Source organism: Hypomesus transpacificus, chromosome 13 (genome assembly GCF_021917145.1).
Source record: "Hypomesus transpacificus isolate Combined female chromosome 13, fHypTra1, whole genome shotgun sequence".
Taxonomy (NCBI): Eukaryota; Metazoa; Chordata; class Actinopteri; order Osmeriformes; family Osmeridae; genus Hypomesus; species Hypomesus transpacificus.
The window spans coordinates 359,284-375,710 of NC_061072.1; the positions used below are offsets into that span (position 1 = coordinate 359,284).

Here is a 16,427-nt window from a genome sequence, read left to right on the forward strand (position 1 = left end):
GGCTCCAGTCGTCTCCAGGGACTCTGGGCTCTGGCCTTTCTGCCTCATCTGCCTCTATACCACTACTGTTCATCAGAGAAACTATAGCCTTCCTGCCTCATCAGCCTCTACATCACTACTGTTTTATGTGAGGGTCTCTTCTCCTGACTCATGCTGGAGCAAGTGCAGGTTGATGTCTCTGTCTGCCTGCTAGTGCTCAGTAGACCAGCTTCAAATGGATGGAAGAACACTGGCTTCCTGCTGACAGAAATTCAATAGCAGCTCAATTCAACCTACCTCCACTCCGAGGTAAACACACACACACAGACACAAGTGCACACATGCGGACGCCCATGTGGATGCACATGTGGACGCACATGCGACGCGCACGGATGCACATGCAAACGTGCGCACACACACACATGACTCGGCCGAGGCCTATTTCTAACCTGTTACATCTCAGGCTTCAGGTTGCAGTCATTTTCTGCCGACTGAAATGTGAAAGGGCAAGCTATGTGTGGGCGTGCTTCTGTAGGATTGTTTTTCCATTTCGTCTGTCATGTTTTTGTTTGTCTGTCACCCTCTCTCTTTAGCCTTCAGTCTTACGACATGGTCCTTTGCTGCACCCTGCGCTCGCCCTCCCCCCTTTTCCTGCTTCTCCCCTCATGAATGTTTGACGGTGGGACCAGCTGCTCTCTGATGGTGAGGGTGGCACGTGCTCTTGTTCCAGTGTCAGGACACAGGACAGCCATTGTTACCCACGCAGGTGTGTGTGTGTGTCTGACCAGTTTGTGTGTCTTTTTGTCTGTGTCTATGCGTGTGTGTCTTATGCCTCTTCGCTTCTCTCCTCTTCCCCTTGCTCTCCTCCTCTCCTCTCTTGTCCTCTTCCTTCCTTCCTCCCCTCTCTTCTTCCCTTCTCCTCCTTCTCTCTCTCTCTCTCTCTCTCTCTCTCTCTCTCTCTCTCTCTCTCTCTTTCTCTCTCTCACTCTCTTTCTCTCGCTCGCTCACTCCCTCACTCTCTTCCTCACCCTTTCACTCTCTCCCTCACTCTTTCACGCCCATACTCTCATTCTCTTTCGCTCCCTTTTCTATTCCTCATTTAATAACTTCATTTGAGACATTCTTTCCTATTTCACTCTAGGGATTGAGAGGGTCTTTGTTATACAGTAAACAAAGAACTTCATTCTACCAAATACTTTTTTTCGCAGAATGCTTTCCTTACCAACTGGTAGACATTCTCTATAAAAAAGCAAGTGAGAAGTACACTCAAGATCCAAACAATGAAACAAGAGAACACACACACACACACACACACACAGCAAAACCTTCCACCTGCCCTGACACCCTGAAGATTCAGAGAAAGAGCCATATGCTCCTCCACACAGCCACAGCAACAATCTCTCTCCCATCATGCCCTTCTCTATTGCTATGCAAATCAGGGAGCAGTCTTGACCAATAGGTCAAGAGGGCAGACAGAAAGGCACTGCAGGGCTGGTCCAATCAGAAACACTGTGATGTCACTCAGGAGGTGGATGTGATTCAGTCACTGCCAGGTGCTGCTTTCCCCACTGGGCTTTTGTTGCTTAGATTAGTAATAAACCAGTTAACGTCACCTGCACTAATACTATACAGGAATTGCACACTGTATATTGAGTTTAAAATATAATTGCTGTGATCAACTTTCTTTAAGTACAAAGAATTAATACAATTAACTTTTTTATGCACCTGCCAAATTCCTTGTTTGTGACCACTTACTTGGCGATTAAACACTATTCAGATTCTGAATTAACCCTGAAGGAAATTCAAGTCAGCCCAAATGTTATCTTTGTCCGCAAGCAGAGCAGATTCAGAGATGGCCAGGTAGTTGGGTGATGTTGCGTTCTTTCAATAACTACAAATTACAGCTTCCTACCTCTACTTGTCTATCCGTCCATCAACTGAACAGTCCTTGAGTCATCGTTCTCTCTCCTCCGCTCCCTTTCTCTCTCCCTTCCCCTTGAGAATCCCTTCCACCCTCCCTTCCAATCCTCCACCTCTCTTCTTATTCCGCCGTACCCTCCTTCCCTCCATCCATTATCTGTCTCACCCCTCCATCCCTCTCTCCCCACCTCCCTCCCCTTTCTCCCTCCCACTTTCTCCATCCCTCGCTCCCCACCTCCCGCCCTTTTCTCCCTCCCACTTTCTCCACCGCCCCCCCCCCTCCTTCCTTACCTCCCTCACTTCCTCCCAACTCCGTCCCCATATCCAACTCCCTCCACCCCCCCCCCTCCCTCCCTCCCCACTTCCCTCACCTAATTCCATTCCTTGGTGTCTCCAGGTGTGAGGAGGGCCTGAAGAGGTGCAGACAGAACTGGGGCAGAGAGAACCTGAGCAGGCCGTGTCTCCTTCCCTCGCAGAGTAGACCGCCCCTCCGGGTCAGGACCTCTGGGCTTGCACTCGGACTCTTACGTCAATCCGCCTTCGGCTCGGAAGACAAACCCTGTCACAGCTGCTGCTAAACAGCCCTGAGCGGCCCACCTCATACACTCAAACACACACACACAGAGGTGGGAAAGGGCATGTGCAGATATGCAAACACACACAAGCTCATACACACATACAGATGCGCACGCACACACACACCCCTCAGGGCAGAGAGGCCTAGATGCTGAGTCAGGATTCACTGACAGTCATGTCTCTCAGGAACGAAGCAGAACAGAAAAGTTCACGTTGTTTTTGCTAGAACTAATCCGACAGAATGTGTGTGTGCGTGTGTGTGTGTATTTTTAACTTGTGAAGTCTGAGATGTTCAGCATGATTTGAGTTTTTAATGAACACAGAGTTTCTTCAGTCAAACCACCCAACTACGTGTCTTCAAAGCTTGTTACATCCGACCATAAAGATACTTAATCTCTCTCCCTCTCTCTTCCTCCCTCTTTCTCTCTCCCCCCCCCCCCCTCTCTCTCTTTCTCTCTCTCTCTCTCTCTCTCTCTCTCTCAGAGTAAACAACTTTCACAAGACCATCAGGAAACGCCACCAGGCAACTCTCCAAGGGAACTCGTCACGGTGAAAGTAAATCTCTATCGTAAACCTCAATGATTTAAGAGGCTTACTGTTCTTACTGTGGGGGTGCAGATGTGAAGGCAGACATGCTCTCTGTCAACATTGACCAGCGATCTTCTCACAATGACTCCTATTCTATCCATTGACTCAGCAGACGCCTTCAATGCATGGAATCTGAATGCAGATGTCAAAACGCGACAATCCCATCTCATCACGCGTGAATAAAACGAGAAAAGTTATTTCGTATCGACTCTCGAATCTCTAAGTCTGCTTATCACATCTTTTAATTTATGCAGATGCGTTATCATTTTTTTACTCCCCCGTGGCCACACTGGAAATAGTAGCAAAACAAACAAATAAACAGATGAGACGTGAGATTGTAAATGGGGCTTCTGCTCTACCTCTACCTCGAGGGGACTTGAGATTCCATGTTACAGTAAAGTGGATGGTTGATTTCCGTTGGTAGAGCTGAAAGGTTCTTAGCGACAATTGTTGCATGGGCTACACAAAGTCAAAACGGTTTAGCCAAGGAACAAATACTTTTTGGGGTACCCTATACAGCGTACTGTTATTTTGAATTCGCTTTTACAACCTATATGGCCAGGTTTGTAGTGCTGACTACTGGCATATGAATCCGGTTTTCTTTCAGCAATTGATAACGTAGGAAATAGCTGACAAATTAAAGCTACATAATCTCTTACATTATGAAGGATACATTACCATTTGCATGAATGTATCAGAGCATTGGAAAATTTGTTTTAAGAGAAATGTATTTTATGATGTGCATAAGTGACTAGAATAGATGATGGGGAGGTTGAACAAGTTCTTCAAAGATTACAGATTATTTCAATTGTGAGCTGAGAAATATAGTTAGTTTACCAAAACTACTGAGAAGAACTGTCATCACCAGCACTATCTATCTATAATTCCTTCCTCCAAAGGCAGCTAGGAATAGTATTCAGCCTTATCAAAGGGACTGTGGGCCAAGTCCAGGTGCTTATCCATGTCCCAGCCAGGGTCATGGGAGAGATGATCTGTTCTGCATGTGTTTCTATTGGCATTCTTTGCAGAGGAAACCCATGTGAGCATGGTGAGGACATGTACACTCCACACAGAAAGGCCAGGGAGTTAGTCCACCTGAGAACTAAACAGTGCAAAGTTAAAGTGGGAATCGAACCCAGTACCTTCTTGCTGTACGGCGACAGTGCAAGGCACACCCTGCAACATTGTACTACATCATGCTTTACAGAGCCATCATGCATCCAGGGAACTGGAAGAGATTTGGACTGTGGATGTGATTCTGTTCACATCAACATGGGTTTAAGATGACAGCGTCCTCATGAGATCATTTTCTTTATGTATCCTGGGTATTGGCTGTTTGAACGTTTCCACCTAACAGCAGTGCCACCCTCAGGCTGACAGTAATATTTAATGTCCGACAACACATTATAACAGAATAGTGAGTGATATCTGCACAACTATTATTGGTTTCTTTAACACCTCTTTTTGTGAATAATACATTTGACCTCGTTTTCATTCAAGAGAGAGGACATGGGGGTAAAGGAGAACTCGGCTATTTTCTGAACTTATCGCATTCATGATGTTTTGAACATCTTGTAAAGGGGTGGTGTGGAGTCGGGGTGAGCTGGGGGTTGGGGTGATGTGGGAGTTCAGACGGGGCCCCCGAGGCCAGCCGAGGGGGAGAGGCCCGAGGCCAGCCGAGGGGGAGAGGCCCGAGGCCAGCCGAGGAAGGTCGCCTCGAGGTTAGTGCTCAAAAACTTGTCGGACACAACTGTTACCTCTACTTATCACAGATTGTGCAGTAAACAAGATTGCCAGTGCAAACATGCTCAACCTGTGTCTGTAACGTGGGGTGCAGGGAGGACCCAACAGCAAGGAGATAGGGGAGGGAGGAGTCAAAAAACAAAAGGCTTTACTTGAGAACGTCGAGACAGCAGGGATGCTCACAGGTACATAGAACGTAGGACATAGAAACACCAAACCAAACTGGAAACACGCTACATAAAACGAACGACTGACGAAGACTCAACACATGACAGGGACTTAATACACCGAACTAAACAAGACACAGGTGAACGCAACAACACTAATGACACCATTAAAAGACAATCAACAAGACACAGGTGGAACTAGTTAACACAGAACACAGGGAAACACTAGGGCAGAAAAACTAACCGTTCGTGTCCACTACACCGGAGCGGGCGACGCGTCGGCGTCGGCTTCCAATTCATTTTCAATGAAACCAGGCGTTGACACTCCCACAATGCCCTACACGAGCGTCAACGCCCGAATTCATTGAAAATGAATTGGAAGCCGACGCGGCGCCCGCTCCGCTGTAGTGGACACGCATCATCCATGTCCTCAATCTGGTGGTAAAAACGTCACTTTTTCAAACCCCTGAATTTGAAGACACCCGCACTCGGACATGCAGAATTGTGGGTCTTTTTAAATCAAGCACCAACGCCAAGGAGAATCTGTCAGAGATATATTTATGGGAAGAAAATAACTTAAATTGATCTAGGAGGCAGACACCAGGTGGAATTGCGTTTTGGCCATGCTCGGAAACTATATGATGTGAGAGAACCACTTGGTGGATCTCTTACCACTTTGAGCACAGACTTGAGCCCCATTACTGCTGAAGATTATGAGTCAATCCGACAGTGCCTTGCCATTTTGAAACCTTTTCATCAAGCCTCCGTGAAGTAATAAGGGTGTCTGGATCCAAAGTTTTCCCACTGATGATAACAAAGCTGAAGCACACTGTTATAGCCCCAAATAATAATAACATTTTATTATTTGTTCGGCCAGGGTAGTAACAGAAACACAGTAACTGGATGTTGTGTTAAATAAGTTTGTCAGATGAGGTTGGTTCATAAGCATAATTTATAGAGTTTGAAATTGTAATTTAAACAAGGAATAAGCTTGTGATAAAGAGTAATAAAATATGTTCATGTGAGAATCGATGTTGGAGTAACATACTGAATTGTTATTTTCATGGATTTTCATATTAGTGAATTAGGCCATCCCCCCTGTATTCATGTTAGAGGAATATAGTACTGTACTCAAATGTGATTTGCCATACTTCTATACCGTGAAAGGGAGGACTAAACATGTTTAGATTTATTTTTTATAATGTTTATGGGTTTAGAGAAGAACCTCTGCTAAGTGTCAAGTATACATAGGTAAACGTTTGTACTGTAAGACATTTGTATATAACTATATCTTACAGAAATACATGTGTTACACCAACAGTGGACATCCCGTCATTCTTGTGTAAAATTTGCGTCCCAAAAGGCAAGTGACCTTGATACTGGTTGGACTTGCCAGTGCCGGAAATACTGTGAACTTTGAATACTTCTGTATATTCAAAGTTATTGCAGGAGGCAAGCGATTCTGTCTGACAAGTCACATTCAGGGTGTACAATAGCCCCCCAGCGCTGACTGCCTCCTTGGTTTCTCCTGCAGATGATCCAGCAGCAAAAGCTACACCCTCCTGTTTGAATCTGAGGTAGACCTGGCTCTTGCAGGCTGTCAGATAACCCTGTTTGATCTTCCTAGGGCTCCTGGTGTCAGGGTTCTCTGGCCTACCACCCCTATTGTCATGGTCTGGCGTTTGTGATGGACTCGCTGTTGCTCCTGCTTGCTTGATGGAGACCTCAGCTGACCTCAGAGACGTTCTCAAACACCCTCACGTCTCTGAGAAACCTGTTCTTCTGTGAGTATGTTGGTCTAACAGGCCCTTAACAACAAATTGCACTTCTGTCAGTGCCCACTTGGTGGCATCCAAAACGTGTTTACAAAAGGCTCATTGTATAATAACACTTGATGGTCACTTGCAAGTATAACTGGAATTGGTTACACATTAAACAACATTGTCTAGGGAAATATAGCACAATTGGCTTACTTTTTGTGATTCTGATATGAGAATAACTGTGAAATGACTGATCCCTCTAAAATTCAAATGTGGAAATTACATTAAGAATTCAAGTGTTAAGTGTTGATTTTGGCCAAAGTTGGCATCCGATTCCTTGTGTGAATGTATGTGAACTTCTACCCAAGGGCCATCAGGCTTCTGAATGGACACTGATATGGACATTGTTTTTCTGCACACTCGTCACTTATACACTGTCACTTTCAGCTACTGGTTGCTCTATCAGTAACTTGCACTACTGTACCTCACTGTACCTCGCCAACAGGCTCCTGTATGGTCATTGACATAGTCACTGATCTGCAAATTTGCACTATTGTACCTTACTCCACTTAGGTTAGAATAGGTTATAGGGTTGAAACAGGTTTTTTGTGCATTTAGGGTTAGTATAGTGTACTGTTTATTGTTATCTGTAATTTAGGAAGTTTTAGTATTAGGGTTAGTATAGTCGATATTTATTGCTATCTGTATATTTAGGAAGTTTCACTTATTTAAGCTCAGCATTGATGTAAATTGTGTTCCGTGTACTTATATGTTATGTTATGCCAGGTGCTTGCGTTGTCTTGTCTTAAGAATTTCAGTGCCCAGTCTAACCTTGTGTTGTTCTGTGTACCTGACAAATAAAAGATTTGACCTGACTTGACTTAAGTTTAGGCTAGGGACTGTATTCTTGCATGTCAATTCAGAGCTAATGCTTAGTCATTGTATTTCACAACATCCTGGGTGGAATCCGTCAACAATGATTAAGGATGTCTACAGCTGTCAGTCCACTGTGTACCATCTGTAGCAGGTCTGGGAGACACTGTGGGTTGTGGAGTTTTTCTCTGACATCAGTGAATCAAGTCCAGCGTTCTTTCCCATGGGAAGTTGTGTTGTTTATGTTTGAGCAGTGAGGCATTACAAGCTTCTGTCTCTGAAATAATGATTACTCTCAGAGCAGCGACCTTCTGATGCACTCCTACTCTGACTCAATCTCTACGCAGTTTGGAGTTAAATGAGAGCTTTTGCATTGCTGGGGCTGATGAATATAAATATGTCAAACTGTTATTGTCAAAATATTGTACATTTGATTTGCACAGGAAAGGACAAATGTTGTCCACATGGGTACATGTGTTAATTTGTCATTGGATTTAAACCTAACACTTTTAATTAATGATATACAATACAATTATATGATTAACAAAAAAAGTTAATTTATTGAAAAAAATAGAGATAATACAAGAAATTTAGAGAACATCAAAATGCATGTCAAATATTTACATGTTTAAAGCAGAAAGTCAATACACACAGTTAACAAATCAATGGTCATACTGTAAAGACTCTTTTCACAGATCCATCTATAGGGAATGTCACAGGATCCATCCAGGAGCTGAACTCTACTTCTATGGTGTCCATGTGTCCACAGTCCTCCCCCTGGGGATTGTCCAACTGCCAGTCATCTGGCTCTCCTCCAGTCCCTGGCCTGCCTACCCAGTACCTGGCCTGCCTACCCAGTCCCTGGCCTGCCTACCCAGTCCCTGGCCTGCCTACCCAGTACCTGGCCTGCCTACCCAGTCCCTGGCCTGCCTACCCAGTACCTGGCCTGCCTACCCAGTCCCTGGCCTGCCTACCCAGTACCTGGCCTGCCTACCCAGTCCCTGGCCTGCCTACCCAGTACCTGGCCTGCCTACCCAGTACCTGGCCTGCCTACCCAGTACCTATTGGAGAGGTACAGAATGGTTTGGCTAGATCAAGCAAGTCAATTACAATTTGAAATACAAATTACAATTATGTTTAATGTATGCACCTCCCTGCCAAAGTAAATTCCTTGTTTGTGCAAACATTCATGGCGAATAAAATCCCTTCTGATGCTGATTCTGATTTGTTGCAAAAGGGCAGTTAACAAACTCAATTCACAAATATACATTTGCCTCACAGAAGTGTCCAATAAGTACAAAATAATGGTGAAAATCTCCTTTTTTGGTTAAGGTCGTATTTTAACAAACATTGTAAACAGTATTGCATGACAGAAGAAAGCATAAAATACCCCTTGGTTGGGAAATATTCAAATATTAGTCCTTTTAGCAAATACTTGATTTATCTTATTCGTATGTGGTGTAATCATACCAAATAGACAATTCCTTAAGTAAATATACATTGACCTAGTTATGTGACTTATGAGACTTGGGAAGGGGGGGGGGGGGGGGGGGGGGGGAGGAAGAGTAAAGAGTGCCCGGCAGACCTAGCATTGTCCTTCGTGCAGTTGCGTATCGCAGGCATGCTTAAAGCCCCTTTCCCCCTACTACTCACGTCAGTGTCAATGCGACAGAACTTACAGAAGGTATGATATTGATCTTGGCTGCTCTTATGGCAAAGTGGAGTTGCTTTTTTAATTTTTTTAGGAGATTTAAGAAAATTAAGTATCCAGCCCAGGGGTTAGCTAGGGTAGGATGTAGCATGTGCGTGTGTGTGTGCATCAGTATGCACCTTTATCTGATTGTAATTATTTATTTAATCCCTAAGGGTGAAGTGTGTATTTTTTGGAGTGGGTGAAATATGTGTTTTGCTGTTCTACAAAAAGCTGATTTATGCCAAAACGGTTCAATTTAAGGTAGCATAAGTATGGTGTGTTGTGTGTGATATCGCCACCTGCAGGTAAACCACTGACGGGCATGCTTCCACAGCTTGGTGTACGTTCGTTGCTAAGCGACATAGACGCACGAACATACGCGAAAGCTCGTCTCGTGGGTCTTTTGATCAAACTTGAGGACCCTGCTCAGACCGAGCAAGGCAAGGATGTGGCGGTAGGCTAGCCTACAACAGGTGTAGGAAACCCGGAGGGCAGACAAAAAAAGAGAAAAACTGGTGATGAAAGTGAAACCGAAAATAAAGAGACTAAAATAATTGTGTTGTTTATAAATATTTAACTGGAACAAAAAATAAATTCAGTTTAGTTCATATGTTTTCAATAAATCTTTACACCCCGTTATATGCAATGAGCTACTCTTTTTGTCTTTGTCTTAATCGTTTGCATATTTCCATACAAAAGGAGCTTTACACACTTATAAGAGCTGAAGATTTGGCGACACATACTTTTTATGTTGTCTTGATTTGGGTGTTAACAATGGTCATTTCCATTTGAAAGGATTGTAAATCTAGTTCTTCAAAAAAATTGTAGCAAACCATAGTCAACTTTAATCAAATAAAACTTAATTTCCCAACAACAAAATTGTGGCTAGTGAAATTGCTGGGTGGCTAGTAACTTTGGAAAACCACTAGCCACAGTGGCTGCAAAACATTTAATGTCAGGCCCTGATTACAGGTTACATATTTTAGATAAATCTTATTCTAATTATTCATGTCTAAAAAAATCTATTTTGCATTGCACATTGAATCTTTTTTGGTACTGAAGCTGTAACCTTAATTACTGCCAAAAACATTTAGAAGCCTATACTCTTATACTAATAATTATCAATTGGAGTATTAATGGAAAAACGCTACTTGAAAAGAAGCAGGCAGAAGGGTTGCATTATGCATTGAAATGCAGTGAAAAAATGAAGATAGCGAACCCTTCTGCCTGCTTCTTTTCAAGTAGCGTTTTTCCACGAAATTAACGTCATCGTTCTCAGCCACTCCCTCCCTGTGTTCGCTGATTGGAATAAGTTTCTGAAAACCGACTTCAAAGTCAAACTCCCAGACCTAGTACAGAAGCAAAATCGAAATTGAGCGGAAGTACGTAGCAGGCCAGAGCCAGGCTACCTTTGATACCCCAGTGGCTAGAATTTTCGATGGGTGTAAACCAAGCCCTGGTTGTTCTTCGCCTTTGAGAAAATGTATGGAAGCAAATCGTGACCAAAATTCAAATGAAAATGCATTTCCAGAAATGCATTTTCATTTTAAGAATGTGGCTGCATTATTTGACTCATAAATCAAATTAGTATTCAATCATCCTATTTGCATTTTCATTTTCTTCTTTAAGACTGCTCATTCTTTCCCTTAATTAAAATGAAAACGAAAAAGACATTTGAAATTTAATTTTCAAAATATGCCCCAGCAAATAGATACCAAAATTCAATTTCAAATGTAAAATTTGAAAATGAAAATGCATTTCCAGAAATGCATTTTCATTTTAAGAACGTGGCTGCAAAATCGTGACCACAATTCAAATTCAAATGCATTACCAGAATTGCATTTTCATTTTCAAGAACGTGGCTGCAAAATCGTGACCACAATTCAAATTCAAATGCATTTCCAGAAATGCATTTTCATTTTAAGAACGTGGCTGCAAAATCGTGACCACAATTCAAATTCAAATGTATTTCCAGAAATGCATTTTCATTTTAAGAATGTGGCTGCATTATTTGACTCATAAATCAAATTAGTACTGATTAGTACTGAGCGGACATTGCATTTTCATTTTCATGTTCTGCCCGCAAAGAACTGCCCATAATTCGAAAACGAAAATGCATTCTGAGCGGCGCAGTAGAGTGACGTCAGTAGCCGCTCTTCTTCAGCTCCCTGCTGACCGAGCTACCCATCTTGTTCGGTAGGGGGCGGTGTGCACATACGCATTGCATTACATGACAAATGTGCCGGGAAATTGATTGAATTGCCGGGTCTTTAGAGGACGCATCACAGATCATGGCGCTCCCTCAAATTGTGCAGACACTGATAGAATTAGCTGAGCTGGTAGAAACTAATAATATATCTGAGTCTGATGCCCGTGACCGAGTAGAACAAGTCACAGAGAGCTTGGCTGCATACTCTGCCGTCACAGACGTACACATTAATGAGGTTGCCATAGTAAACCTCTCTTCAGTCCTGGAACGGCTGGATGCTGTGGAGCCTCAAATGGGACGGGGACGACCAACCATCCACATCCCGTTCGAGTCCATCGAAAACTATTTATTAAATGGTTTAAAAATAAAGGACATAGCGGAGCTGTTGTCGGCCACCAGACCATCCGTCGGAGGATGCAAAGCAACGGATTTACGGAGCTAGAAAGCTGACAAAAGTATCTGAATTTGAATATGAAAGATCAGAAATATTTGTGTCTCGAATTTCATAAAACTGAAATATATTGCTGTTGAATATATAATATCTGAATTATTTGTATGCCAAATTTAATACAACTGAATTATTTTGATCCAAAAATAAAACATTCTAAAATTCAGATTGCAGGAATTCAGATTCTTGAAATTCAGATTGCGGAAATTCAAATTCAGATTGCGGAAATTCAGATTTTGTCTGAACCAGGCCAAAGGTGAAACAGCTTGCTTTCACAGGAAAAAGTAGACCATTTAATAAATAGTTTTCGATGGACTCGAACGGGATGTGGATGGTTGGTCGTCCCCGTCCCATTTGAGGCTCCACAGCATCCAGCTGTTCCAGGACTGAAGAGAGGTTTACTATGGCAACCTCATTAATGTGTACGTCTGTGACGGCAGAGTATGCAGCCAAGCTCTCTGTGACTTGTTCTACTCGGTCACGGGCATCAGACTCAGATATATTATTAGTTTCTACCAGCTCAGCTAATTCTATCAGTGTCTGCACAATTTGAGGGAGCGCCATGATCTGTGATGCGTCCTCTAAAGACCCGGCAATTCAATCAATTTCCCGGCACATTTGTCATGTAATGCAATGCGTATGTGCACACCGCCCCCTACCGAACAAGATGGGTAGCTCGGTCAGCAGGGAGCTGAAGAAGAGCGGCTACTGACGTCACTCTACTGCGCCGCTCAGAATGCATTTTCGTTTTCGAAATATGGGCAGTTCTTTGCGGGCAGAACATGAAAATGAAAATGCAATGTCCGCTCAGTACTAATCAGTACTAATTTGATTTATGAGTCAAATAATGCAGCCACATTCTTAAAATGAAAATGCATTTCTGGAAATACATTTGAATTTGAATTGTGGTCACGATTTTGCAGCCACGTTCTTAAAATGAAAATGCATTTCTGAAAATGCATTTGAATTTGAATTGTGGTCACGATTTTGCAGCCACGTTCTTGAAAATGAAAATGCATTTCTGGAAATGCATTTGAATTTGAATTGTGGTCACGATTTTGCAGCCACGTTCTTAAAATGAAAATGCATTTCTGGAAATGCATTTTCATTTTCAAATTTTACATTTCAAATTGAATTTTGGTATCTATTTGCTGGGGCATATTTTGAAAATTAAATTTCAAATGTCTTTTTCGTTTTCATTTTAATTAAGGGAAAGAATGAGCAGTCTTAAAGAAGAAAATGAAAATGCAAATAGGATGATTGAATACTAATTTGATTTATGAGTCAAATAATGCAGCCACATTCTTAAAATGAAAATGCATTTCTGGAAATGCATTTTCATTTGAATTTTGGTCACGATTTGCTTCCATAAAAATGAAGGTTCAAACGCTGGGTTTGAAAATCTCCTCCTTGTGACGTCGCAAGGAGCCAGGCTACCGCTCTTCTCTCTGCTTTGCCCGCCCAGATAATCTGGCCCGCCCATGAAAAACTGAGCTACGATCGTGAAAGGCAAGTGCGATATCGGTTTTTCCTGGAGAGACATAGCAAACGAACGAACATCACAGTTGCTCAGTGTTTGGATGTACAAATCAAAACAAAAGTATTTCCTTCATCCAAGCCTCTGCACAACCAATATTTTTGATTTTATTTTCGCTGGAAATGCGCCGACACAACTTCCCAAACTGATGAAGGAACAAAAAAACACTTTTGTTTAGGTTTGTACATCCAAACACTGAGCAACTGTTATGCTTCGTTTTTTAGTTTCTTCATCCAAGCCTCTGCACAACCAGTAGGCCTATCTTAATTATATTTTCGCTGGAAATAAGCCGACACAATTTCCCAAAGTTTTGTACTGTCTGCTCCAAACATTTCAGCCACTAGCTACTGTTTCCTCAACTTGAGCCAATACAAAGCTGGCCTTGCTGAAATTAAATTCTGGATCATTACTAACTCTCCTTGGTCAAGCTACAAACCTTGGACAAGTAAGTTAACTAACGCTATATAATTTTGTTGCTTTACTGTAGTCTATATGGTTAGGCTACCTAGCTTGCTACCCATAGAATGTGGCTGTAACATTAGCTCTGCAGCTAACAGCTGAGTTACTGTTGCTAATGTAAATACAGATGGCATCAAGTGTGTGTGAATACAAACGCTGTAACGCCAGTGTTGTACACTTCTTTGTTATTTGGATAACCGTTCTGCTCGTAGTGGCTGTAATTATGCACCAAGGCTGAATTTTGGGAAAGATACTTCAGATAGCGTTACAGTAATAGGGAACCACTAAGGCCTATATAAAAGTATCCAAAAACAGCATATCATGTGACCTTTAAATATATTAGTAAATGGACATAGTAAATGGACATTTATTAAGTTTGCTTCTTGAAGTACTTACATTAATTGAAAGTGCACTTGAAGGTACTCCAAAGTATACTTTGAGGTACTTTAGGACAGGGGTGTCGAACTCCGGTCCTCGAGGGCCGCTGTCCTGCATGTTTTAGATTTTTCCCTGCTCCAACACACCTGATTCAATTAAATGGTTTGTTATAACGACCCTTCATTCAAATCAGGTGAGCTGGATCAGGGAAACATCTAAAACATGCAGGACAGCGGCCCTCGAGGACCGGACTTCGACACCCCTGCTTTAGGAAGTACACTTCATGACCTGAAAGTGAACTACACAGGTTACTTTAGAGCAGGGGTTCCCAATCCTGGTCTTAGGGCCTCCCTGCCCTGCATGTTTTAGATGTTTCCCTGCTCCAACACACCTGATTCAAATGAATGGGTCATTATCTAGTTATGCAGAAACCTGCTAACGACCATTCATTTGAATCAGGTGTGTTCAGGGCAGGGAGGCTTGTGGACCAGGATGGGAACCCCTGCTTTAGAGTATTCAAAGGTATACTTTGAAGAACTTTAGGAAGTATACTTCATAATCTAAAAGTGCACTACACAGGCTACTTTACAGTATTCAAAAGTTAAGCTCAAACACACTATAAGTGTACTTTAAAGTGTACTAAATGGCCTAAAAAGTACAAAAATAGTATACAAATAAGTACACTGCTAGTATACTTCAAGTACCATGATAATAGTATACTTTTATACTTAAGTATACTTACAAATTAAACTTGAAGTATACTTCTTTTTTGTAAGAGTTTACCAAAGGATAACTTCCACTTCTTCCTTAAATGCCATGTGTTTAGAATTTAAATTCAAGCATTGTGCTTTAAAACATATTTACTGGTAATCGAGTAATCTAGTACGAGAATAAGGCTATAGTCTACAAATCGAGAGTGTTATAAGGACCATGTTTCATTATCAAGCTCAACATAATCTTCAGCATATCCAATTGATTATTTTGGTTTAGGCTAGGCCTAGCCTATTTGTTTATGATGGCTTACATTTTATCGTTATTTTTCATATCTAATCAATTATTTATAATGTTGTTGGTACAGCTCCTAAGAATCAGTGGCATAAACAACAAGAGCACATGGAAAAGGTAGGCTACTTACAGATTCGGGATAGCATTCTTCTTGTAAAAGTGTCTGTACAGATCGTTGTACAAATCTATAATAGTCGTGCACAAACATTCAACTGTAACCCAAACTATGCTATGATGATGTAATCATGGACCCCCCCCCCATAGTGACATCATCAAGGATAGGCAGGAGGAAGGTACAGAAATCCTTCACACTGAAACTGTCAATCAATTGTGTTACAATACAATATCATAATTACCAATACTAGGCTTACTACTAATACCAAACTGTTTTACCTAAATCCCTCAACAGTAAACTATTGTTGCTTGCTTTTTCAACAGGTACACTATTTTTGAGGTTCATGTTGTTTATTGTAACTTGTTTAGCTACATGCTCTTGTGGTTCTGGCCTTTGGCACTTATTTGGTTTTCAAAATGTATGCTTCATGTTTTGGCTACCCGCAATATCTCGTTGTTATGATCAGTGACCTATGCACTTTTGTAAAGCTCTCTTTTGGAAGTCGCTTTGGATAAAAGCATCCGCTAAATGAGTAAACGTAAACACAGTGAACCTTTCAACCGGTATGATAACAGCTGATAGGAGTCACTATAAATGTTAGACATTGATGGTTATAGCCTCAAAATAGTTTATGTGTGTGTCTGTGCTTTACCCTTTGTTAACTTGGAGAGCCCCAGCCTTAATCATTTAAATTGGAAAGCTGAATTTCAAAAAATACATACGATAAAGAATACAACAATTATTCAACTTGAGTTAGTATTGGGGTAGGAGTGATAGATTATTAAAACAATAAACCACCAGGGATATCAAATGATGATCATGTCCTATAGAGCAATCGATGCCATTCAATATCAGAACGATTGGAGAGGAGAGATGACCCATGTAGTAATTTCGATCATAGACTGTATATTTGGTGGCCAAGCCGCGAAGCGGCGAAGCCACCTTAAGTGTTTCTACGTATTCTTATTATTGGTGGC

The 16,427-nt window shown here is 41.9% G+C and overlaps 1 long non-coding RNA gene across 1 annotated transcript; it reads left to right on the forward strand.

The window, feature by feature from the left end:
* Nucleotides 1-10,365, forward strand: LOC124475676. The gene is made up of 6 exons (XR_006956956.1): nucleotides 1-288; nucleotides 573-745; nucleotides 2,297-2,525; nucleotides 2,959-3,030; nucleotides 6,601-6,757; nucleotides 8,376-10,365. It is a non-coding gene; the product is annotated as an uncharacterized LOC124475676 (long non-coding RNA).
* Nucleotides 10,366-16,427: the final 6,062 nt, after the last annotated feature.